General features: G+C 34.6%; 1 non-coding gene across 1 annotated transcript; it reads right to left on the reverse strand.

Annotated features, from left to right (window-relative positions):
- Positions 1-3,027: 3,027 nt before the first annotated feature.
- On the reverse strand, positions 3,028-3,134 carry LOC128282023 (small nucleolar RNA R71). The gene has a single exon (XR_008272328.1). It is a non-coding gene; the product is annotated as a small nucleolar RNA R71 (small nucleolar RNA).
- Positions 3,135-26,331: the final 23,197 nt, after the last annotated feature.

Genomic DNA, 26,331 nt, shown 5'->3' on the forward strand with positions numbered 1-26,331 from the left:
AACTGAATTGTATGAAAAGAATAAGCATATAAACTTAAAAATAAATAATATATTCTATCAACTATATATTGAATTCAAGAATTAATGATTATAAAATTGAATTCAATTGTACAATTGTTGAACTGGATTTGAATTTAAAAACGACTATAATGAAACCCTAAAATTGAATCGATAAAAAAAATTAAAACTACCAAATATTACCATCAACCTTAAGGATTCAACATATATAATGAATTCATTGATAAGCAATCGGTATATAAGAGACACTTTGCTGGAAGCAATTTCTTTTACCAACCATATATCATCATGTAAACTATACATTGAATTTGTTCAACCATATAAAAAAGGGAAAATTAAAATCCAAATATTACTGCCTTATCTGAAACTCGATTAAATATGAATAAAATCTTAACATAATTACTAAAGTGTCTCCAAAACTGTAAAACAAGCGATTAGCGATTAGCGATTAGCGATTAGCGATCCACCTATTGATATAATCAAATACATATCATAAATAGTTTCTAATGAAATCCAAACATACACATCTTTTAAATATTTATTAAAACTGTATAAACAACACAAAATCCTCAGTTTTTAATTCTCAATTAAAACTGTAAAATTTTCCAGTTATACGAAAATTAAAACTTTAAAACTTTATTTAAAACCTTAAAATTTTATTTAAAGAATCAAAACAAAAATTTATCAAGAATCTCAAAGATTCAACATAATATATAATTAAAATATCAAGTCCATAAAATTAAAAAAGAAAAATGAATCAATCCATAATCAATAAAGAATCAATTCATTCTCAATAATTTAACATGACAAAACTCTGATACCACTTGTTAGATTTGTAAATAAATCTAAAATAAAACTTAATAAACCAAGATCTATCATGTCAAATCATCAAGAATAAATTAAGAACAAATCAAGAACAAAACTGGATGCGGAAGCGTACCTGAATCCATGACTTTCTTGAAGTTTTACCGGATCTTAGGGATTTGATCTTCCAAATTAGCACACAAGAAATTCAGAGAATATCTGCTCTCTCTTTCCTAATGATGGGAAATGAGAAAAGATATCTTGTGTATAATTTGGGGACCATAACCCTAATATTTATAACCTTGACATATTAGTTCTAATCAAATTCTAATTGGCCCATCATTAATTAGAATTTTATTAGTACTCAATTACTAGAGCATCTACACATATTTGACCCAGATTTTATAAGCCCAATAAAATTTTAACCAAATTAGATCACTCTTAATTTGGGCTAACCTATCATGATAGTAAATAATAACATGTAATTACCCTTATTATATATGTGATGTCCATATTTCCCAACATAGTCAAGCCACGGAGAAAACACCGAATTTGATTCTTGTTCCCTATCCTTTTAATTTTGTTGTTGTTTTGATGAACATGTCTATGAATGTTTGTTATGTTGAATTGTTTAATTTAATTGATATAGCTTGAATTTAATTCATAATAGGTTGATTGCATTTCGTCTACTTGAGCTATTAAAATTGTGTTTGTGCTGCTATAGGCCTCGGTAAGATGTTTGATTAAGTAAAACCTTGACTAAGCTATTCTTGCATTACAATTGTAAGATAACTAATGAATTAATTTTTTAAACAGATTGAAATTGTAATTAATTGACACAATACTTAATCAGTGCATGTTTAATCATTTAAGGTAGCTGGGGGGTTAAATTAGCAATAGTATCTAACGATACATTAGCCTTGCATAACTTGCAAGATTATTACGATTAAACTTTTTCAAGGTAGAAATACATTGTTACCTCACGTAACCTTTTATGTGCTTATGAGATTGAATTAATTGTTCAATTGGCATAGAGATATATACAAGAGATTATTTTAATTTCATAAGTATGTATGTGCAATAACACATTTACTTATTAAAATTTATTTAATCGGTTGAATTGGCGTAGAGATATGGTCAAGAGATAAATAGATTTTCGGTAGGCAAGTATGTTCATAAATTAGCAAATTATCGAGTTGCTGTGAATTTATTCGTAACAACATGAACATGAGTTTAATAATTCTAAGTTAAGAAATGTAATTAATCTAACACAATTATGTCATCTTGACTAAAATCATCTTTTGAAATTGTGCATTTGAACTTTTATTTTATTTTTATTTATTTTACTTTGTTAAAATCCTAGTTTTTAATCACTTTTTCAAATCAAAATATTTTTCTTCAGCAAAGTGTTTTTACAATTGCATTTATAAATAATTCTTTTCATAGTCCCTGTGGGTATGATAACTCGACATTTACTTGTCACTTTATTACTTGTTGCGATTGTGTACACTTGCACATTTCCGTCATTCCAAGTTTTTGGCGCTGTTGCTGGGGACTGTTTTAAAGTCATTATTTGTGAATTTGTTAGTTTTGCATTTTGGTTTATTTTTCTGTTCAATTTTAACTTAATTAATTTTTCTGTGATTATTTTAGGTGTTTATGAGTATTGACCGAATTATCGATTTACTCCCTGTAGACCTTGAAATTGAAAGAACTTTTTGACCGTGAAGAAGACAAGCAAGTCAAAGAAGGACCGAAGAGATGAACCTTGAAAATTTGAATCAAGGAAACAGAGCAGACCCTGTTCAAAATCCTATCCTTATTGTTGATGATAGGGATAGAGTTCTAAGACAGTATGTTGTGCCAGTGTTTCGTGATCTTAATCCTGGTATTAAGAGACCCGAAATCAAGGCACAACAATTCGAGTTGAAGCTAGTCATGTTCCAGATGCTTCAAACAGTGGGCCAATTCAGTGGAATGCCTACCGAAGATCTTTATTTTCACTTAAGACTTTTTATGGAGGAGAGTGATTCTTTCAAGTTAGCCGGAGTACCCGAAGATACATTACGATTGAATCTATTCCCATATTTGCTAAGGGACAGAGCTTGAGCTTGGTTGAACTCATTGCCACCAAATTCAATTTCCACAGGGCAAGAGTTAGCAGAAAGATTCCTTATGAAGTATTTCCCACCTAGCAAGAATTCTAAATTGAGGAGCGAGATCACTGCTTTCTAAAAAATGGATGATGAGTCCTTATATGACACATGGAAAAGGTACAAAGAATCATTACGGAAGTGCCCTCATCATGGAATCCCACATTGCATCCAACTTGAGATGTTTTATAATGGTCTTAATGCCAACATGAGGATGGTAGTGGACGCTTTTGCTAATGGTGCTCTCCTTTCTTAGTCTTATAACAAGGTCTATGAAATCATTGAGAGGATTGCCAGTAAAAATTATCAATGGCCAACCAATCGAGTAGCGTCAGGAAGACGAGTCACTAGAATACATGAAGTAGACACTCTTACTTCACTTACATCTCGGGTATCCTCAATATCCTCAATGCTTAAAAATTTTACAACTAATGTGTTTAATATTTTTGCAGCACAGCCACTGGATCAATTTCAAAATGTAGCTTGTGTCTATTTTGGGGAAGGACATTTGTTTGAAGAATGTCCATTGAAACCAGAATCTGTGTATTACATAGGTAACCAGAACCAAAATCAAGGAAGGCAAGGACTGTAATCTAATTTCTATAACCTATCGTGGCGAAACCACCTAAATTTTTCCTAAAGAAACCAAGGGGCTGGAACCAGTAACACTTATGCCTAACCTAGACCGACCCAGCCACCTGGTTTCCCCCAACAAGTTTAGAAACCAACCCAAGCTGAACTGTCCAATAGATTAGAGAACCTATTGAAGGCATACATGGCAAAAAAATGACACCACTCTAAGGAATTTGGAGAATCAAATGGACAGCTTGCAATTGAACTCAGAAATCGACCACAAGGTGCTTTACCTAGTGATTTAGAAAATTTGAGAAATCTAGGGAAGGACTATTGTAAAACATTGACATTAAGGAGTGGAAATACATTAGAGCCCAACACCGTCGAAGTTGAAAAGGAGCTAGCTGATGCTCAAGGCTTAGAGAAAGTTCAATTGAGTGTTGAAATTCCAGTTTCATTGGAACCTAAATCAGCAAAACCTTGTAAGGTAACTTCTGAACAACCTAATTTTGATAAACTAACAACTTTGTTAGATGCAAAATTGCCACAGAAGGCGAATCAACTAGTTCCAGTAAAGAAGCCTCCACCACTCCACCCTCAAAGACTTCAGAAGCAGAAGCAGGAAATTCAATTCAAGAAGTTCCTAGATTACTCAAGCAACTTCATATCAACATTTCGTTGGTTGAAGCACTTGAACAAATGCCGAACTACGTCAAATTCATGAAGGATATATTGTCTAAAAAGTGCAGACTTGGAGAATTTGAGATGGTAGCCTTGACAAAGGAATGCAGTGCATATCTTCAAGACAAACTACCCCCAAAGTTGAAGGATCCTGGATATTTTACCATACCTTTCAACATTGGAGCAACATATTGTGGTAAGGCACTATGTGACTTGGGTGCGAGTATTGACTTGATGCCCATGTCAATATTTAGGAAGTTAGGGATAGGTGAAGTTAGACCTACTAATGTTACACTTCAATTAGCGGATCAATCCTTAGCATATCTAGAAGGAAAAATCGAGGACGTATTGGGACGTATAGACAAATTTGTTTTTCCTGCTGACTTTATGGTTTTAGACTTTGAAACAGACAAAGAAGTGCCAATCATCTAGAAAGGCCTTTCCTAGCAACCTGATGGACCCTTATTGATGTGCAAAAGGGTTAGCTTACTATGCGTGTTTAGGACGATCAGATAACATTTAATGTTTTTAAGTCTATGCGATTTCCTAACACAATTGATGATTGTTCTACAGTTTCTAATTTATAGGAATTCATAGTGGAAAAGGAACTCAATTATGTTAAGGACCCATTGGAACAAATTTTGACATCAGACCTTCAAATGATGAAGAGGATGATGAATACTTATCTCTGCTAGAAGCTACTCAAAGGGGATTTAATTCGTAATACCACTTTGAATATTTGGAGTTAGAGAATAGGGATTATGCCAAACTAAAAGCGTCAATCGATGAGCCACCTAAATTAGAAATCAAGATACTTTCTTCACATTTAAAATATGTTTATTTAGGTAACATTTTTACTTTTCCTGTGATTGTTTCAGCTGAATTAACCATTGAGCAAAAAGAGAAACTCATCCTAGTATTGAAACAATTTAAGAAGGCTACCAGATGGACCACAGTCGATATTCACAATATTAGTCCGTCTGTATTTATGCACAAGATCATCCTGAAAGATGGCCAAAAAGGGACAATTGATGGACAACGAAGATTGAACCCCATCATAAAGGACGTGGTAAAAAAGGAAATCATTAAGTAGTTAGATGCGGGTATAATTTACCTCATCTCAGACAGTTCATGGATAAGTCCGGTCCAGTGCCTACCAAAGAAAGGAGGTATTACGGTCATTGAAAATGAGAATAATGAGTTGATATCGACTAGAATGGTTACAGAATGGAAAATTTTCATCGATTACCAGAAGTTGAACAAGGCGACTAGGAAAGATCACTTTCCTTTGCCATTTTTGGACCAGATGCTGGATAAACTCACGGGGCGAGACTATTACTATTTTCTTGACGGATACTCGGGGTATAATCAGATTACAGTATAATCGAAAGATTAACACAAGACAACATTCACCTGCCCGTACGGTACATTTTCATTTAGGCACATTCCATTTGGTTTATGTAATGCACCTGCTACATTTCAAAGATGTATGATGTCTATTTTTACTGATATGGTTGAGAAATACTTGGAAGTCTTTATGGATGATTTTGAAGTATTTGGAGATACATATGATGATTGCCTAGCCAATCTAGCCAAGGTACTAAGGTGATACAAAGAAACAAACCTCGTACTCAACTGAGAAAAGTGCCATTTCATGGTACAAGAAGGTATTGTTCTAGGGCATTGGATAACGAGACATGGAATCAAGGTAGATAAACCAAAGGTAGACATTATTAAGAAACTCACACCTCCAACATCTGTAAAGGGTGTTAGGAGCTTTGTAGGCCACGTCAGTTTCTATCAAAGATTTATCAAGGACTTCTCCAAAATTGCTAAACCTTTATACAAATTATTGGAGAAGGACACGACGTTCAAATTTGATGAGGAGTGCTTAAGAGCTTTTAAAGATTTGAAGAGTCGGTTAGTTTCGGTGCCCATAATCATCACACCAGGCTGGGATTTTCCATTTGAATTGATGTGTGACGCAAGTGACTTTGTGATAGGAGCTGTCATGGGCCAGCGAAGGAATAAATTTTTTCATCCCATTTACTACGCAAGTCAAACTATGACAGGAGCTCAACTGAATTATACGGTAATAAAGAAAGAGTTACTTGCTATTATGTTTACTTTTGACAAGTTTTGATCTTATCTCGTAGGTACCAATGTGACTGTCTATACGGACCACTTGGTAATTAAGTACTTACTTGCCAAGAAAGACGCTAAGCCGAGACTAATCCGATAGGTACTTTTACTTCAAGAGTTTGATCTAGAAATCCAAGATCGAAAGTGAGTAGAAAACCAAGTATCAGACCACTTGAACAAATTGGAGCCGCAAGAAGGGAATTCTCCACTTATACCCATCCAAGAGACATTTCCAGATGAACATATACTGAAGGTAAATCATGTCCATAATACTCCCTGGTTTGCTGATATTGATAACTATTTAGCTTGTGGTTTGATGCCGATTGATAAGACGTATCATCAAAAGAAAAAGTTCATTCATGATGTGAAGTACTATTTCTGGGAAGAGCCATACTTGTTTAAAAAGTGTACAGATCAAATGTCCAGGAGATGTATGGCAGAAGATGAAGTACATAAGATTCTATATCATTGCCACTTAGCTTCAAGTGGGGGACACTTCGGAGGAACACATACTGTGGCCAAAGTATTGCAAGCTGGATTCTTTTGGCCAACATTATTTAAAGATGCGTTTGCTTACGTAAGGAGTTTTGATCAATGCCAAAGGGTTGGAAACGTCACTAACAAAAATGAGATGCCTTGAACAAACATCATGGAGGTAGAATTATTCGATGTTTCAGGGATTGACTTTCTCGATCCTTTTCCTTTGTCTTTTGGTCACAAGTTTATATTGGTGGCAGTAGACTACGTGTCTAAATAGGTTGAGGCTAAGGTATATTCAACAAACGATGCTAAGGTTGTGATGAAGTTTTTGTAGAAGCATGTTTTATAAGGTTTGGAACCCCAAGAGACATCATCAGTGATGAAGGGTCCCATTTTATGAACAAGTGATTGAAATGGTTACTCGACAAATATGGAGTGAAGTACAAGGTTACCACAGCTTACCACCGTAGACGAATGGACAAGTTGAATTGGCAAACAAATAGATCAAAGGCATACTCGAGAAGGTAGTTTGCTTGAACCGAAGAGATCGGTCCAAAAGACTATATGATGCTTTATGGGCCTACAAGACAACGAGATTGGTCCAAAAGAGTGGATGATGCTTTATGGGCCTACAGGATAACATACAAGACACTTTTAAGGATTTCAGTTTATAGGTTGGTATTTGGGAAAGCCTGTCACCTGCCCTTGGAGTTAGTGCACAAAGCTTACTAGGCTCTTCAATAACTCAACTTGGATCTTAAGCTTGCTAAAGAGAAACAGATGCTCCAATAGATGCTCCAACTCAATGAGTTACACTGCAGCAAAATTGACTTTTAGCAGCGTTTTTTAAGGTCTTTAGCGACGCTTTTAAGCGCCGCTAAAATTGTAAAAGCGCCGCAAAAAATGCCTCTATAGATGGTGCCACTAAAGTTTGTGGCGTTTATTTGAAAAAAACGCCGCTAAAGATCATGACCTTTAGCGGCGCTTTTTCCACAAACGCCACTAAAGATCATGACCTATAGCGGAGCTTTTTCCACAAACATCGCTAAAGATCGAGACTTATAGCGATGCTTTTTCCACAAACGCCGCTAAAGATCAAGACCTATAGCGGTGCTTTTCCTACAAACGCCGTTAAAGATCACGACCTTTAGCGACGCTTTTTCTACAAACGCCCTAAAGATCACGACCTTTAGCGGCGCTTTTCTCAAAAACGCTGCTAAAAGTCATGAAATTCAAAAAAAAAATATTACAAAATATTATAAAAGTCATGAAAAATATAAAAATTTAAAATTCATTATCAAATTAAATTTTCTATTAAAATTTTAACTTTAAAACTAAATACAAAAATTAATGAATTTGAATTTAGAATTTAAAATAATAAATTAATAACACAATTAAAATCCAAAAGTTAAAACTCAAGTTATCTTAAATATTAAAATAAAAATAAAAATTTAGAATCAAAACTAAAATAAATAATAAAAATTAGATTAAATATAAAGATATCAATAAAATAAGATATTATAATGAAGTTCCTTAAATGAAATAAGGACTTAATTGCCATGTGAAATATCAACATTGATTATTTAAATTGATTAACTAAGTCAAAATTGCAATTTGTGTTTTCTTCTTTCAACTCAAATAAAAATAAAATGTTGAAACAAAACAATTAAATAAAAATTAGAATAATTAGTTGACAGAGATTATTATTAAGTATATGCAAATATGCAAGGAGATGATTACAAAATAGGGTGTAGAAGGACAACAACAAAATTAACATAATTACTCACAAGATCTTTTGCTGTTGAACCAAGGTCATACCTTCAAGAGTAACATCTTGCAACAAGGAAGTACTTTAGGTTTAGTTTTTAGGGACATGAGAAAGAAGATCAATTGGTTTGCGAGCGGAGAAAACAAAATATTCGGACTGCTTGAATACATTAGCAACAGGCTCCAAGCCTCGAGGTATTTTACAATAAAGCACATACATCCTAGAAAGATCCTCCACCTACAGAGTGAAAAGAAGGCCAAGTTAATATCTAACACATACATTTGCTGGAGCTAATAGCAAGAAGAGTAAGCATTGCTAGAAAAGAAAAAGATTGAACAATACCTTGTCATCTCTAAGCAAGGCCCTGCATCCTGAATGCTCCTTTTCAAGTAGCCGATTTGCATATGTGACCAACAACTCATGTTGCACTTTCTAGATAAAGAACAAACAGTAATAAATAGAATGCTCTAGGAATTATAGAACTATCTTTATAAGAACTTATTGTTAATTCTTATCACATAATTCCATGTCAATTCATACGTCAAAAACATGCAATCTCAATGCCTAGGTAGCTAAAAGGAAACATATAAAACAACAACCAGATCTTTCCACTCAAAGAGAATTCACGCAGCTTCTATTGTTACATCTAAGTGACTACTTTCATTCATCAAACACTATTCATCCGAGTGGATGTCTTTGAGCAAAGAATTAACGAAATTCACTAAGAAAAGAAAATCACCTTCAAGCCAAAATTAAGCCCACGAAAAAAGGCTCTTCATTAACCTATTCCAGCCATTTCACTCACCTCTAACAATTTTGTCTCACCGCTTGAATGCGGTAATGAGACACTCTCTCCTTTCCTTTCTCAAGCATTCTTGATCGCAATTAACATTAAAGTAAATAAAACAATTAGAACCATCTCAATTAATCGAGTAAAAACTTAAAACCTATAAAATTAAATTAAATTTTCTATTAAAACTTTAACTTTAAAACTAAATATAAAATTGATGAATTTAAATTTAGAATTTAAATATTATGTTTAAATAAATGGGCAATCTACCAACAAAGAGAGATAATACAATTTAATAGGGTTTCTGCCTCAAAACTTGGTTTTCAGATTCAATGTCCAAATCTTTTCTTCAAGACGCCAACAAAGAAACGATTTTAACCGGAAAAAGACAAAAGAGTGGAAGAAATGAATAAACACACTTGACAATATGCATGCAAAAAACGCTATCCAGATTACGGTAGTTTCTTGAAAGAATTTATATTAATTTTTTCTCGATGAGGGCACAAACAAACTCATGCATAACGGTCTTCAACTGAACTATTTTGATTCGCATCCAAAGCTTGTTTCAACCTTTCTTCACTTATTTTGTTAGTCTCTTCAAACTTTTTCTCTGTTTCATCAATTTTCTTTTCCAATGAACTCACTAATGCGTGCAAGTAGCAAGCATTTGAGAAATATCATTATGAAATTAGTGTTCTCTAAGAAAACATCCCCAAGGTATCCTATATATCATTGTACGTTCACCGTATCTTTATGCCAATATAGATTTTAGACGCAGCCTACTCACCTTCAACTTTTCATTCTCATTTGTAAGCTTCTCCAACATCATAGGGTCCACCACCGAAACCTCCTCAATTATAGGGACTACCTCAGCTGTCTTTTTGGCAGCCTCACGTTCCTTGGCAAGCAATTCTTTGGTTTCTTTAAACTGAAGTTGTATGTCTTGCAAAACAGACTGCAGTTTTGCATTTTCTTGTGTTTTAGCTTCTTCCAGGTCAACCTACAGAGTAAGACAATAAATTATAAATAACAAGACAAAAATCATACAAAAATCAGGGCCCTCTCTCCATAACATGACACATCAAATAAAAAACACTATGTTTTGATAGAAGCCAAGAACAAACACAGAATAATAATAATAATACATGCTTACCCTTATCCGTTTCTCCAGTTGTAATCTCCATGTCAGTTCCTCAACTTGCTTTTCCAGTTTGTTCTTTGCGACTTGCGAGCTCCCATCTCCCTAGCGACTGTAAACAAAATAATAACAAAAATCGAGGATGCATTCATAAAACAAAATATTATCATACTTAAAGGTCTTAGAAGTACTACATTGTTTCAGAAAACAAGGTTTGCATATAGAGAAAAATAAGTAACCCCCCCCAACCCACACACATAAAAAAAATATTTATGTAAAATATTTAGTAGATTTTAGATAAGATTTCGCCAGAGCATGGATATCTTGAATAGGCTTTAATTGTCCGTATCACTTTCTCTGTTTGAGACGCCAATTCTCTTGTAGGTGACAATATCAACGGTTGAACCCTCAAATAACACTACTTAGCATATTCACAATTCATACTTCAAAATAAATTAAATAAATTATAGATTAATCCTAAACAAAATTCAAGCCTCAAACACCTTCCCTAATTTACCATCTTTCAATAGCATTATTTTTTACTTTTCGAATAAGAAACATCTCAAATTTAAGGTTTTAGCTATGAGGTATCTAAAAATTAGGGCTTTTGCAAAAAATTACATGAAACCAATATCAGAACACATTCAAATCTGTCAAAAACAACTATTTTTAAAACAGGTCAAAGAATTGAAATAAAAAACATACTCTCTGCTAGCGGTGTCTACCACTTGACAAATAGTGAGAGCAATCATGGAAGTTTTTCCGGTACCAGATTGGGCTTGAGCAATCACATCGCGACCATTGATTATTGGCATAACGGCTCTCTACTGAATAGCCGATGGCTTTTCAAAGCCGTAATTGTAGATTCCACGGAGGAGATCGTCTTTTAACCCCATCTGATCGAAACTCAATATCGGCTCGATTCCTTCCGTCGTCTCGAACACTAGCTTCTCATCCTCAGCTCCCACTCGCCGAGCCGTTCTGCTCGTCGTAGCCGCCGCCATCCCTGTTTTTTCGGCCTTCGCTAAGCTGTGATTGTCTAGCAGGAAAAGTTAATTGAAAAGAAAAGAGTAAATATAAAAGATTATTAAAAATAGAAATTTAACTTTCTATCAAACCCCCCCATTTTTTTAACTTTCTCAGCAGTATCATCAACACCACTGAGTTCAGCTTTTGCCTCGCGTTCCATTTCTTCCTCGAATCACCTGAACTCATCCATGGCGGTTTCCATGACTGAGTCAAAATAATCCTCTGCTTGTTGCATGGTTATTTCAGCTCCTTTCACTTGTTTTTCTTCCTCTAGCTCCAAAGCTGCCATGCTTTGTAAGATTCGATCTCGAAAAGCTTCATTACGTCTTCCATGGCGGATGGATCGAAATTCTTGTTGCCTTGTAAAGCTTGATCTGAGAGGAAAGTGAATTGAGAGAGGAGAGCTTCCATGGCTGTTTGATGAATTCAAATGAAGATCTACCTGGGAAAATTGGAAAGTAGCAAAAGCGGTAGAGAGAAACACCTAAAGGGTTTTGAGGATACCGATTTTAGGGGGAAAATTAGAGGTTTCAGGGGGAATTTGGGGATAAAAGGGCGCCACTTTTTTTATTGCATTTTTTGTGGCGTTTTTATAAAAAAAATGCCGCTATTGCATTTTTTTAATCTCTATTTTATATTTTATTTTTATTTTGTATTTCATTTTATTTGTTATCAATGTTGTTATTTATTTATCAATGTTTTTTAAATCTAATATTTAAATATATCAAATGGTTTAGATTAAATATTTTTAAAATAAAAGTATTAATTGGTTGTATAAAATTTTATCATTTAACAAATATCAAGTAAACCTTAAAGTCTAAATCATTTAATATATATAAAGTTTATCTATTATCTCTTAAATAATTTAAACTATAATCATAATTTTAAGATATTAAAATTAAAATTATCTCTTTTACAATCATATAAGAAATTATTTAATATATAAATTAAAAACACTAATTAATCTAAACCCTTAATCCCTAAACTCTAAACTCTAAAGTCCTAAAATATAAACCATTAACCCTGAACCCATAACCCATAACCCTTAACCCTTAAACTTTAAACCCCAACCCCTAAACCATAATACATAAACCTTAAAATAGTAACTCATAAACCTTAAACCCTCAATCATATACCTAAATCATAAACCCTAAACTATAATGATTAATTGATTCAATATTTTTAAATTAATATTATCCTTTTACAATTATATAAGAAAATATTTATCATATAAATTAAAAACATTAATTAACTAAACCCTAAACTCTTAATCCTTAATCCTTAGACCCTAAATCCTAAATCCTAAAATATAAACTCTTAATCCTAGACCCCTAACCCTTAAACCATAATCCCTAAACCCATAATCCATAAAACTTAAAATAGTAACTCGTAAACCTTAAACCCTTAACCATATGCCCTAAATCATAAACCTTAAACTATAATGATAATTAATTCAATATTTTAAAATTAATACTATCTCTTTTACAATTATATAAGAAAATATTTAACATATGATGTACATCAACATCCATGTGATGTTTTTTAGGGTCTAGTATTTTAGGGGTTATAGTTTAGGGTTTAAGATTTTTTAAGGTTTAGGAGTTTAGTGTTTTAAGGATTATAGATTAGTGTTTATGATTTTTTGGGGGGTTTAGGTTTTTAGGGGTTATATGACTTTTAGCGGCATTTTCCCGAAAGCACCGCTAATGCTCCGATTTTTAGCGGCGTTTTACCAAAAGTGCTGCTAATGCTCCGGTTTTTAGCGGCGTTTTACCAAAAGCGCCGCTAATGCTCTCATTTTTAGTGGCATTTTTGGTAAAACGCCGCTATTGCTCTGTTTTTAGCAGCGTTTTAACAAAAAATGCCGCTATTGCCCTGTTTGTAGCGGCGTTTTACCAAAAATGCCGCTATTGCTCTATGTTTTACAATTTTTGTGGCATTTTTTGGTAAAACGCCGCTAAAAACGCCGCTAAAGCCCTGTTTTCCTGTAGTGTTAGAAGAATCCCAAGTGTTCTCATACGAAAATGCTAAATTACTCAAGGAAAGACTTAAGAAATGGCATGACAAGCACATTTGAGTTCTTTCCAGGTAAGTTAAAATCACATTGGTCCGATCCATTTGTGATTCACCGATTTTATCCATACAGAGTTGTCGAACTTCAAAGTAAGAGAGGCAATTTTTTTGAGTTAATGCTCAACGCTCAAAACAATACTGGGGAGATAAAATTGAAAGGGATCAAATCTCATTCATTTTATCAGATGATTAATTTTTCTTGTTTTCCTTTTTAAATAAATCATTTAGGGTATATTTTTGGGATTAGTATGTTTTAATAAATTCAAAGCAGGTCAGCAAGTCTTGTTATTCAATTCCAAATTAAGGTTTTTTCCAGGTAAGTTAAAATCACATTGGTTCGGTCCATTTGTGATTCACCAATTTTATCCATACGGAGTTGTCGAACTTCAAAGTAAGAGAGGTAATTTTTTTGAGTTAATGCTCAACGCTCAAAACAATACTGGGGAGATAAAATTGAACGGGATCATATCTCGTTCATTTATCAGATGATTAATTTTTCTTATTTTCCTTTTTAAATAAATTATTTAGGGAATATTTTTTGGGATTTGTATGTTTTAATAAATTCTGTCTAAGAGATTGGAACTTAAGCAGGACCGCTTGTGACCTCTCCAATCTTTCCTGAGAGTTGATTTTAACATAATTTTCTGAGAAATTATTCCCTAAATGGAAAAATAAATTTTTTAGTTTTTCAAATAAAAGGGTCAATTTTGATCCAAGTTTTAAATTGGAACTCAATTTCAAATTTTCTCTAAGTATAATTACTTCATTGAATTATTTTCGAAATTTGGTTGCTCTTTTTGTAAATATTAAAAATTAGATGTCTCTTTTTGTAACTATTTTCGAAAGGCATCTAGAATAAAATTTTTTAATTTAATAAATAAGATGATAATCATTAATATATAATTATATCCGTTATAATATATATTAATTATTATCAACTTTGCATAGAATTAGGATGAGTTTAAATTTGATCATTGTGACAGCCCTATAGTGACCCTAGTCGGAAAGCGGTTTCGGGACCGCTAAACCGAGTCACCAAATTATTTGAATGTGATATTTATGGTCTAAAATATGTGAATATGAATGTGCGAAAATTTTAAGCTTCGATTTAGTTAATTACATGTGAATGTAGTACATAGGACTTGTGTGACACTTTTGAAATGTGATAGGCTAATCTATAAGGATCAAATAGTGCATGTAATCAAAAGGGAGGACTTGCATGTCAATTTTCCCCCCCCTAATTAGTAGTGGCCGGCCATGAGCATGGGTGGACAAAATGTTATGGCTAAAAAAACATGTCATAGACATGTTGGGTTAATGCATTATGTAAGGAAAAATAAAATAAGGGGCATGGTAATAAAATAATAAAAGGGAATATGATGAAAACAAAGAAAAAAAAAGTGTGTGGTTGTTTACCCCCCATTTTGCGAAACTAGAAAAAAAGGAAGGCTTCATCCTTTGGTTCATCCTTAGCGAAAATTTTAAGGAGGAAGGAAGAAGAAGGGTTGAAGAGGTTCGGCCATGCATGTAACTAGGCTAAGGTATGTTTGATGAGGTTCCATGAGATGCATGCATGTTTTAGTTGGTAGCTTGAGTTCTACCTAGCCCATGGTCTAAATCTTGCTAGGTGATGGAAATGACACTCGGCCATGGATGCATCATTCTTGCTTGGTGTTGATGTCATTTACATGCTAAAAATGAAGCTTTGTAATGATGAATGTGATGGTGGATTGATGACTCTTGAATCTTCTTTTTAGCATTTTTTTGAGTGAGACGTTATGTAACACCCCTTACCCGTTACCGTCGCCGGAACAGGATACAAGGTATTACCAGAATATAACACATACCATTAAACATAACCGAGATATAAATATGTCATCCAATTTGATAGTGCATCGTATAACATATGTCTTGAACAATATTAGCCAACTTTAATGGCTTGTACAAAGTAGCTGGTCGAGTACTGTAACTAATATTTTAAACCTAGACAAATATGACACGTAACAAAATAATTAAGCCTACTATACATGCCATAATTCAAAACGTTTAGTTCAAATACCCTAAAGTATGATAGTGCGGGTAGATCTTCACGATCCTTAACTCCTGAGCAAGCCGAAGGACACTATAAGACAAAAGAGAGAAACAAAGTAAGCTTATAGCTTAGTAAGTAAGTATGTAAATACTAATTTAAGAATCTAACATGTTTACACAACAATTCAAGTATATCTACTTTAACTTCACTATTCATTCCACTTTGATTAAGCTGTCTCTGCTGCGTCATATTCACTAAATAAATCATAACTCGAGTTAAAAAACTCGAAATTTAAATCCGTAAAATTTCCCTGAATCTAGACTCATAAAGATTTTTTCTAATTTTTTTTCTATAATTTTTGGTTCAGCCGATTAGTACAGTTTATTAGTTAAAGTTTCCCCTGTTACACAGCTCGACTGATCTGATCTCTGTTCACTACGAATTGAATTTCTCTCAGTACACAATTCAAACAACCCTGAAGTCTATTTCATTTAAAACTAGTCTCAATAAGGAATTTAGGCATGTAAACTATATTTCTTAATTTGCTTTGTACAATTTTTAATGATTTTTCAAAGTTGGAACAGGGGATCACGTATTCATCCTGAGCAAGTCACATATAATTGTAAATATCTCAAAATATAGAATTTCTTTGCTTGCGCTATTTCTTTTATATGAAAGTAGACTCATTAAACTTTAATTTCACATCTCATTTAACCTCTAATTATATTCCTCCTATTTTTGGTGATTTTTTAAAATCACGTCACTGCTACCATCTAAAAACAGTTTTAATGCTAATTTCACTCTTTCACACATTCTTTATGCTAACCTCATTTTATCTTATATATGTATATACCACAAATCATTTTCACCACATTTCATTCACCATAAGTGTAGGTCCAAACCATAATATCACCACAAAACCATCCTGTTGAACAATTCGGATCAATCCTCGATATTTAATGGTTTGACACACATTACCATCATACTTCGTTTAGTTCGGCTCTCTTGTACACATGGTGAACACTTAGTACCACTCATGCGACCTAACCGATTTGTCTCGTAGCTCTCTTGTCTACATGGTGTCCTTCACTTGGAATCACGCATGCGACCTAGCTACATTTATCTTTCACGTAGCTCTCTTGTCTACATGGTGTCCTTCACTTGGAATCACGCATGCGACCTAGCTACATTTATCTTTCACGTAGCTCTCTTGTCTACATGGGATACATCTCGTATCACACATGTGACCTAGCTACTACAGGGGTGTCTCAGTAGCTTTCTTGTACACATGATGTGCACTCAAGATCATACATGTGACCTAGCTACGCTCCTCTATTTCATTCGATCTCTCCAATGTTCAACAGGATCTCTCTCTATATTTATTTCCATTCTTCCAATAGTCGATTTATATTTTAACATCAGCTAGTATATTTATATAATAGGCTGAAATATAAAATGTACATGAAATTATTGTAATATTTACATACAAACTTACCTTGGTACAAAATGTGGAAATTTTGCAATTTAGTCCAAATCTTTTCCTTCCCTGCTCGAGATCAATTCCGTCTTTCTTGATCTATAATAACACATTTAGCTCATTTAATACTCATACTATTTATTTCAATCCAAAAATCACATCATGGAAAAATTACATTTTGCCCCTAACTTTACAAAATTACAATTTTGCCCCTAGGCTCGGAATTTAATTTCAGCCCTTATTCTTATATTTTATGATATGCTGAACATTTTCTCTTCTACAACAACATCAAATTCTCACTCTATCATATAGTTATGAACAATAGGTATTTTTACCGATTATGCTGCTTTTACTCGTTTTCACTTAAAACCGAGTAGCACAAGTTATTTAACATAATTTAAAACCTCATATTCTATCATAAAACATCAAAATACACAAATTTCACCTATGGGTATTTTTCCAAATATGAACCCTAGGTTAAATTATTACTAGCATAAGCCTAATCGAGCTTCCGGATTCCAAAAGCGTAAAGAACATTAAAAGCGGGCTTGGAATCACTTACTATGGAGCTTGAAAATTGAAGAAACCCTAGCTATGGAGAGAGGAGAATTCGGCAGCAACTAAGGAGGATGATGATCAATTTTGTGTTATTTTTCCCATTTTATTTCATTTAATATCCAAATGACCAAAATGCCCTCCTTACTAAACTTTCAAAAATTCCTTCCATGTCCTAATTTTGTCCATGAACTTAAAATTGGTCAAATTGCTATTTAAGACCTCCTAATTAATATTCCAAAACAATTTCATACTAAAACTTCCGGGATGCAAATTTTGCAACTTATTCGATTTAGTCCCTACTTTCAATTTAAGCACTTTAGGCATAGAATTTCATCACGAAATTTTCACACAATCATGCAATCATATCATAAACCCCAAAATAATTATAAAAAATTATTTCTATCTCGAATTTGTGGTCACGAAACCACTATTCGATTAGGCCCTAATTCGGGTTGTCACAATTCTCCCCCTTTTGAGATTTTCGTCCCAAAAATCTTACCCAGAAAGAGGTTTGGGTCTTGTTTCCTCATAGCTTCCTCGGGTTCCCACGTAGCCTCTTCTATCCCATGTCTGTGCCACAATACTTTCACTAAAGCTATACTTTTATTTCTTAACTGTTTAACCTCTCGAGCCAAAATCTTTATTGGTTTCTCCTCATAGGTCATATCCGATCGAATCTCAATTTACATTGGGAAATCACATGTGAAGGATCGAACGATAACGTCGCAACATTGATACATGAAACACGTTATGAATTCTTTCTAACTCTTCCGGTAAGGCCAACCGATATGCCATTTGGTCCAATTCTTTCAATAATCTCAGACGCCCAATAAAACACGGACTCAACTTGCCTTTTCGACTAAATCTCGAATCTTTTTCCATGGTGACACCTTCAAGAACACTTTATCACCCACCGAAATTCACTCTCTTTTCTTTTTAAATCGCATATGACTTTTGTCGATCTGAAGCGACTTTCAAGCAATCCCGAATTACTTTTATTTTCTCTTGGTTTCTTTAACTAGATCAACTCCATGAATCTGTTTCTCACTAAGCTCGGTCCAATATAAAGGAGTCCGACACTTACGACCATACAAGGCTTAAATGCGGTGCCATTTGTATACTTGATTGATAAGCTGTTATTGTAGGCAAACTCAATCAAAGATAGATATTTCTCCCAACTACCTCCAAATTCTAAAACACGACATCTAAGCATATCTTGAGTACGGATTACTCTTTCCGTTTGACCATCTGTTTGTGGATGAAATGCGGTACTAAAGTTCAATTTTGTACCCAAAGCTTCTTGTAACTTTTTCCAAAATCTCGAGGTAAATCTTGGATCTCTATCGATATTATAGACATAGGTACTCAGTGCAACTTCACAATTTCAGCAATATATAATTCGCTAATTTATCAAGTGAGTAATCGAGTGCGTCTTGGTATAAAGTGGGCTGACTTTGTTAATCTATCAACCACTACCCAAACAGCATCCTTCTTTTTAGGAGTTAAAGGCAAACCGGTTACAAAATCCATGGTAATCTTGTCCCATTTCCACTCGGGCACCATTACCGTTGAAGTAATCCTGAAGGCACTTGATGTTCACTTTTACTTGTTGACAGATCAAACACTTGGTTACAAATTCGAAATGTCCTTTTCATACCTAGCCACCAATACTGACTTCTTTAAATCATTATACATTTTGTGCTACCAGGATGAACTGATAAACAGCCATTATGCGCCTCATGTAATATTTTACGAATCAATTTATCGTTTTTCGCACACATATCCTGTCTCGAAACATCAAGCAGTCATCCGGTCCAACTCGAAAATCGAGTCGTAACTTTGATTCGCATTGAGTTCTCTTGATCCGCAACTCACTATCATTCTTTTGAGCATCAAAATCAACTGGAGAAATAACGGTTTAGCTCTCATCTCTGCTAAGATTGACCGATCATCGACAATGCTAACCCGTGTTCATGGCTCTCAAAGTAAAAAGAAATTTTACGCTCAAGGCGTCAAGAACTACATTTGCTTTTCCGGATGGTAATCAATCACTAGATCATAATCCTTTAATAATTCAAGCCATCTTGCTGCCGCATGATTCAGATCCTTTTGATTCATCAAGTATTTCAAACTTTTGTGATCGGTAAAAATTCGACATTTTCACCGTACAAATAATGTCGCCAAATCTTCAAGGCAAAAACAACAATGGCCGGTTCCAAATCATGTGTAGGATAGTTCTTCTCATGCGGTTTTAAGCTGTCTCAAGCATAAGCTACCACTTTATCCTCTTGCATCAACACACATCCAAGGCACATCAATGATGCATCACTATAAATTACGAACTCCTTTCCGACTCGGGCAGTACTAAAATTGGTGCTTGATCAATCGTGCTTTCAACTTTTCAAAGCTTTGTTGACATTTATCAGTCCATTCGAACTTAACATTCTTTTGCAACAACTTAGTCATAGGAGAGGCAATCATCGAAAATCCTTCAACAAAACGTCTATAATACCCGCTAAGCCTAAAAAGCTTCTAACCTCGGATACATTCTTGGCGGTTTCCAATCAACAATCGCGAAATCTTGCTTGGATCCACCGAATACCATCACCGAGACTATATGCCCCAAAAATCGACTTCACGAAGCGAACTCACTTTTACTAAACTTGGCAAACAGTTTCTTTTCTCTCAAGATCTGCAATATAGTTCTCAAGTGTTCGGCGTGTTCGGCATGTTCAGACTCATCTCGAGAATAAATTAAAATGTCATCTATAAACACTACTACAAACTTATCCAAATATGGCGGAAGATCCGATTCATTAAGTCCATAAATATAGTGGAGCATTTGTTAAGCGAAAGGCATCACAAGAAACTCATAATGTCCATACCTTGTCCTAAAGGCGGTTTTCGCACATCGACTCCTTAACTCTCACCGGTAGTAACCGGACCTCAAATCAATCTTTGAAAACACTCAGGCCCCTTTAACCGATCGAATAAATCATCAATCCTCGGCAATGGGTACTTGTTCTTTATAGTCACCTTATTAAGTAGCGGTAATCAATGCAAAGTCTCATTGAACCATCCTTCTTCTTCTGAATAATGAGAGCACCCGGGGAGAAAACTTCGGTCTCACAAATCCCTTGTCATTAACTCTTGCAATTGAGCCTTCAATTCTTTTAATTGATCGAGCCATTCTATATGGAGCAATCGAGATCGGTGCAATACCCGCAACAAATCAATGGCAAAATCTATCTCTCGTTGGAGGCAACCTAGGCAATTCCTCGAAATACATCCGAAACTCACGGACTATCGATCGATTCAAATTTCAGTTGAGGCAACTCAATATTCATTACATAAGCGGATAAGCTTCACATCCTTTTCTCATGTATTTACGTGCGGACATGTGCGAAATCACCATAGGCAATTTATTTGATTCATCTGTTTCAACCCACGAATTTCTCCATTTTCACATTTCAACTCTAGTGTCTTTTGTTTACAATCTACCTTAGCATCATACAATGTTAACCAGTCCATTCCCAAGATAACCTCAAACTCACCAAATGGTAACACATCAAGTTGGCGGAAAAGCAGTGACCTTGAATCATTAATGGGCAATTCTTGCAAACCTTGTCAACTAGCACATATTGGCCTAAGGGTTCGACACTTTAATCGTAAACTCAAGAAATTCAATAGGCAACTTTTTATTGGATACTAAATTCATGCAAATATAGGAATGAGTGGACCGGGATCAATCAATGCAATAACAATAGTATCATAGAGAAAATGTACGATAATGACATCGGAGATGAAGCATCTTCTAAGCACGTATAGCATAAGCTCTAGCAGTGCTCTAGCTTCGATCTTGCCGTTAAATCTTTCATCACCGTTTTACTACTAGTCCCACCTCCTGTATTTCTCGGTGGTCTACCTCTACTAGCGGTGGTATTCAGTCTAGCACTCTGAAATCTTTCTTCTTTAACTTTCTCCGGACAATCTCTAATAAAATGCTCGCGAGAACCGACTTTGAAACAAGCTCGCTCGGTCCCCAACACTCACCATAATGTTGCTGCCACATTGTCGACACTCGGGCTTTCTAGGTCACACATTACCCACACTTGCCACAAGTAGCTTGAGCTTTAGACCCGAATATGCTCTACTACGATCTCTGTGTGAATCCCAATTGAAACTATCATTCGAGGGTTTGTCTCTTTGGACCTCTTTGGTTGAGATTGAAATGGCTTGCTTATCTGTCTTTTTCGACATCTCGTGCTTCAATAGCGACTTTTCTTCTTTCTTTGTTCAATTCTTGACTTTAAGAGCTCGATCAACCAATACTACAAATTCTTTCAACTCCAAAATTCCTACAAGCACTTTAATGTCCTCATTCAGCCCATCTTCAAATCTTCTACACATAATGGCCTCGGTAGACACACATTCTCAGGCATACTTGCTGAGTCTTACAAATTCGCGTTCATACTGCTGCTCTGAGACATTTTCCCTGCTTCAATTCAAGGAACTCCTTCCGTTTTTGATCAATAAATCGCGACTTATGTATTTCTTTCTAAATTCTTCTGGAAGAAATCCCAAGTAACTTTTCTTTTGGCACCACTGCTACCAAAGTCTTCCACCGTGGTAAGCCAATCTCTCAAAAGTGATCTGACACACTTTAAGCATTCCTCGGTGTACATGAGAGCTCATCAAATTCACGGGTAGAATTTTCAAGCCGAATTCCGCTTTCTCGGGATCATCATCGACCTTTGCTCTAAACTCTTGACCCCTTGTTTTGAATCTTGTCAAGCTGGAGGCTTGTTCATTCTTACCAAATCTATACCTTGAGCAGCCTCTGAGAATCGTCCGAGGTATAGGAGGGGTGGAGGAGGTTGAGCATTTGGATTTGCTCGAATAAATTCAAGATACCAATTGTTCATCATTTGGAGAAAGGCATCCCGAGCCTCATCTCCTTGTCTCAATGTCTCAGGTCTACTTTCCACAGTAGCGGTCCCTTGTGCGGGAGCGGCGCATTACTAGCAGCGTCATCACCGCAGCCTCCTTGAGGATCCATTACTATATTAAAACAAAACACGCTTTAGAATAATCGAGTCACCACACTATCACAATATTTTTATGGCATGTATAGCTAGACTTTTACACACACTTTATTAGTCCGAGAACCGACTAAACCATAGCTCGATACCACTAAATGTAACACCCTTACCCGTTACTCACGTTTAAGCAGATACAAGGTATTACCGAATATAACACATACCATTAAACATAACAGAGATATAAATATGTCATCCAATTTGATAGTGCATCGTTATAACATATGTCTTGAACAATATTAGCCAACTTTAATGGCTTGTACAAAGTAGCTGGTCGAGTACTATAACTAATATTTTAAACCTAGACAAATATGACACGTAACAAAATAATTAAGCCTACTATACATGCCATAATTCAAAACGTTTAGTTCAAATACCCTAAAGTATGATAGTGCGGGTAGATCTTCACGATCCTTAACTCTGAGCAAGCCAAGGACACTATAAGACAAAAGAGAGAAACAAAGTAAGCTTATAGCTTAGTAAGTAAGTATGTAAATACTAATTTAAGAATCTAACATGTTTACACAACAATTCAAGTATATCTACTTTAACTTCACTATTCATTCCACTTTGATTAAGTTGTCTCTGCTGCGTCATATTCACTAAATAAATCATAACTTGAGTTAAAAAACTCGAAATTTAAATCCGTAAAATTTCTCTGAATCTAGACTCATAAAGATTTTTTCTAATTTTTTTTCTATAATTTTTGGTTCAACCGATTAGTACAGTTTATTAGTTAAAGTTTCCCCTGTTACACAGCTCAACTGATCTGATCTCTGTTCACTACGAATTGAATTTCTCTCAGTACACAATTCAAACAACCCTGAAGTCTATTTCATTTAAAACTAGTCTCAATAAGGAATTTAGGCATGTAAACTATATTTCTTAATTTGCTTTGTACAATTTTTAATGATTTTTCAAAGTTGGAACAGGGGATCACGTATTCATCCTGAGCAAGTCACATATAATTGTAAATATCTCAAAATATAGAATTTCTTTGCTTGCGCTATTTCTTTTATATGAAAGTAGACTCATTAAACTTTAATTTCACATCTCATTCAACCTCTAATTATATTCCTCCTATTTTTGGTGATTTTTTAAAATCACGTCACTGCTACCATCTAAAAATAGTTTTAATGCTAATTTCACTCTTTCACACATTCTTTATGCTAACCTCATTTTATCTTATATATGTATATACCACAAATCATTTTCACCACATTTCATTCACCATAAGTGTAGGTCCAAACCATAATATCACCACAAAACCATCCCGTTGAACAATTCGGATCAATCCTCGATATTTAATGGTTTCAAGACACACACCACCATCATACTTCGTTTAGTTCGGCTCTCTTGTACACATGGTGAACACTTAGTACCACTCATGCGACCTAACCGATTTGTCTCGTAGCTCTCTTGTCTACATGGTGTCCTTCACTTGGAATCACGCATGCGACCTAGCTACATTTATCTTTCACGTAGCTCTCTTGTCTACATGGTGTCCTTCACTTGGAATCACGCATGCGACCTAGCTACATTTATCTTTCACGTAGCTCTCTTGTCTACATGGGATACATCTTGTATCACACAAGTGACCTAGCTACTACAGGTGTCTCGTAGCTTTCTTGTACACATGATGTGCACTCAAGATCATACATGTGACCTAGCTACGCTCCTCTATTTCATTCGATCTCTCCAATGTTCAACCGGGATCTCTCTCTATATTTATTTCCATTCTTCCAATAGTCGATTTATATTTTAACATCAGCTAGTATATTTATATAATAGGCTGAAATATAAAATGTACATGAAATTATTGTAATATTTACATACAAACTTACCTTGGTACAAAATGTGGAAATTTTGCAATTTAGTCCAAAACTTTTTCCTTCCCAGCTCGAGATCAATTCGCGTCTTTCTTGATCTATAATAACACATTTAGCTCATTTAATACTCATACTATTTATTTCAATCCAAAAATCACATCATGGAAAAATTACATTTTGCCCCTAACTTTACAAAATTACAATTTTTCCCTAGGCTCGGAATTTAATTTCAGCCCTTATTCTTATATTTTATGATATGCTGAACATTTTCTCTTCTACAACAACATCAAATTCTCACTCTATCATATAGTTATGAACAATAGGTATTTTTACCGATTATCTTGCTTTTACTCGTTTTCACTTAAAATCGAGTAGCACAAGTTATTTAACATAATTTAAAACCTCATATTCTATCATAAAACATCAAAATACACAAATTTCACCTATGGGTATTTTTCCAAATATGAACCCTAGGTTAAATTATTACTAGCATAAGCTTAATCGAGCTTAGAGATTCCAAAAGCGTAAAGAACATTAAAAGCGGGGCTTGGAATCACTTACTATGGAGCTTGAAAATTGAAGAAACCCTAGCTATGGAGAGAGGAGAATTCGGCAGCAACTAAGGAGGATGATGATCAATTTTGTGTTATTTTTCCCATTTTATTTCATTTAATATCCAAATGACCAAAATGCCCTCCTTACTAAACTTTCAAAAATTCCTTCCATGTCCTAATTTTGTCCATGAACTTAAAATTGGTCAAATTGCTATTTAAGACCTCCTAATTAATATTCCAAAACAATTTCATACTAAAAACTTCCGGGATGCAAATTTTGCAACTTATTCGATTTAGTCCCTACTTTCAATTTAAGCACTTTAGGCATAGAATTTCATCACGAAATTTTCACACAATCATGCAATCATATCATAAACCCCAAAATAATTATAAAAAAATTATTTCTATCTCGGATTTGTGGTCACGAAACCACTATTCCGATTAGGCCCTAATTCGGGTTGTCACACGTTAAGTTCTTTGTTTAACCATGACCAAAATCGAAATGGTATGGTGTTGTGATGCATTCTGCCATGGTAGAAAGTAGAGGAAAAATATGGTTGTTGTTAGATGAAGTAAAGTCTAACAAATGAGCACATATGTGCATTAGTTGATATATGGAGAAGAATCGGCTAGCAAGTTGTGTGCCAAGGCCGAATATAATTTTGTATATTAATGAGTAATGCATGTGTTGAATTGATGGAAAGGGAGAGGATGCTTTAATAGTGTATATATATGTGTACTAGCCAAGTTTTGAACTTGAAACAAAATGGTGTTTAGTCAATACAAGTGACCATACTTGTAGAATGTATTAAGTGTTGCAATCGGCCTTAGCATAGATGTGTATGTTCGGCCACATGAATGAGTACATAAGTTGATGTGTATGTTCGGCCATAGGTAGCATATTGATGGCTTTATCTTGACTTAGAAAATTCGGCTAAGGGGAATATTAGCTAATATGTTGAATTCGATTCGTGATTTCGTACATATGTGACTTTAATGTCTAATGTTTATATGGGATAAGTACCTTGAGCTTCTCTTTTGACGTTCAAATGGATTGTGTTAAATTGCTTAATGTGATTAAAAATGCGCATGACCATTGTGTATTTGAGCTAAAGGGTGGCCATATGACCTAT

Source organism: Gossypium arboreum, chromosome 1 (genome assembly GCF_025698485.1).
Source record: "Gossypium arboreum isolate Shixiya-1 chromosome 1, ASM2569848v2, whole genome shotgun sequence".
Taxonomy (NCBI): domain Eukaryota; kingdom Viridiplantae; phylum Streptophyta; class Magnoliopsida; order Malvales; family Malvaceae; genus Gossypium; species Gossypium arboreum.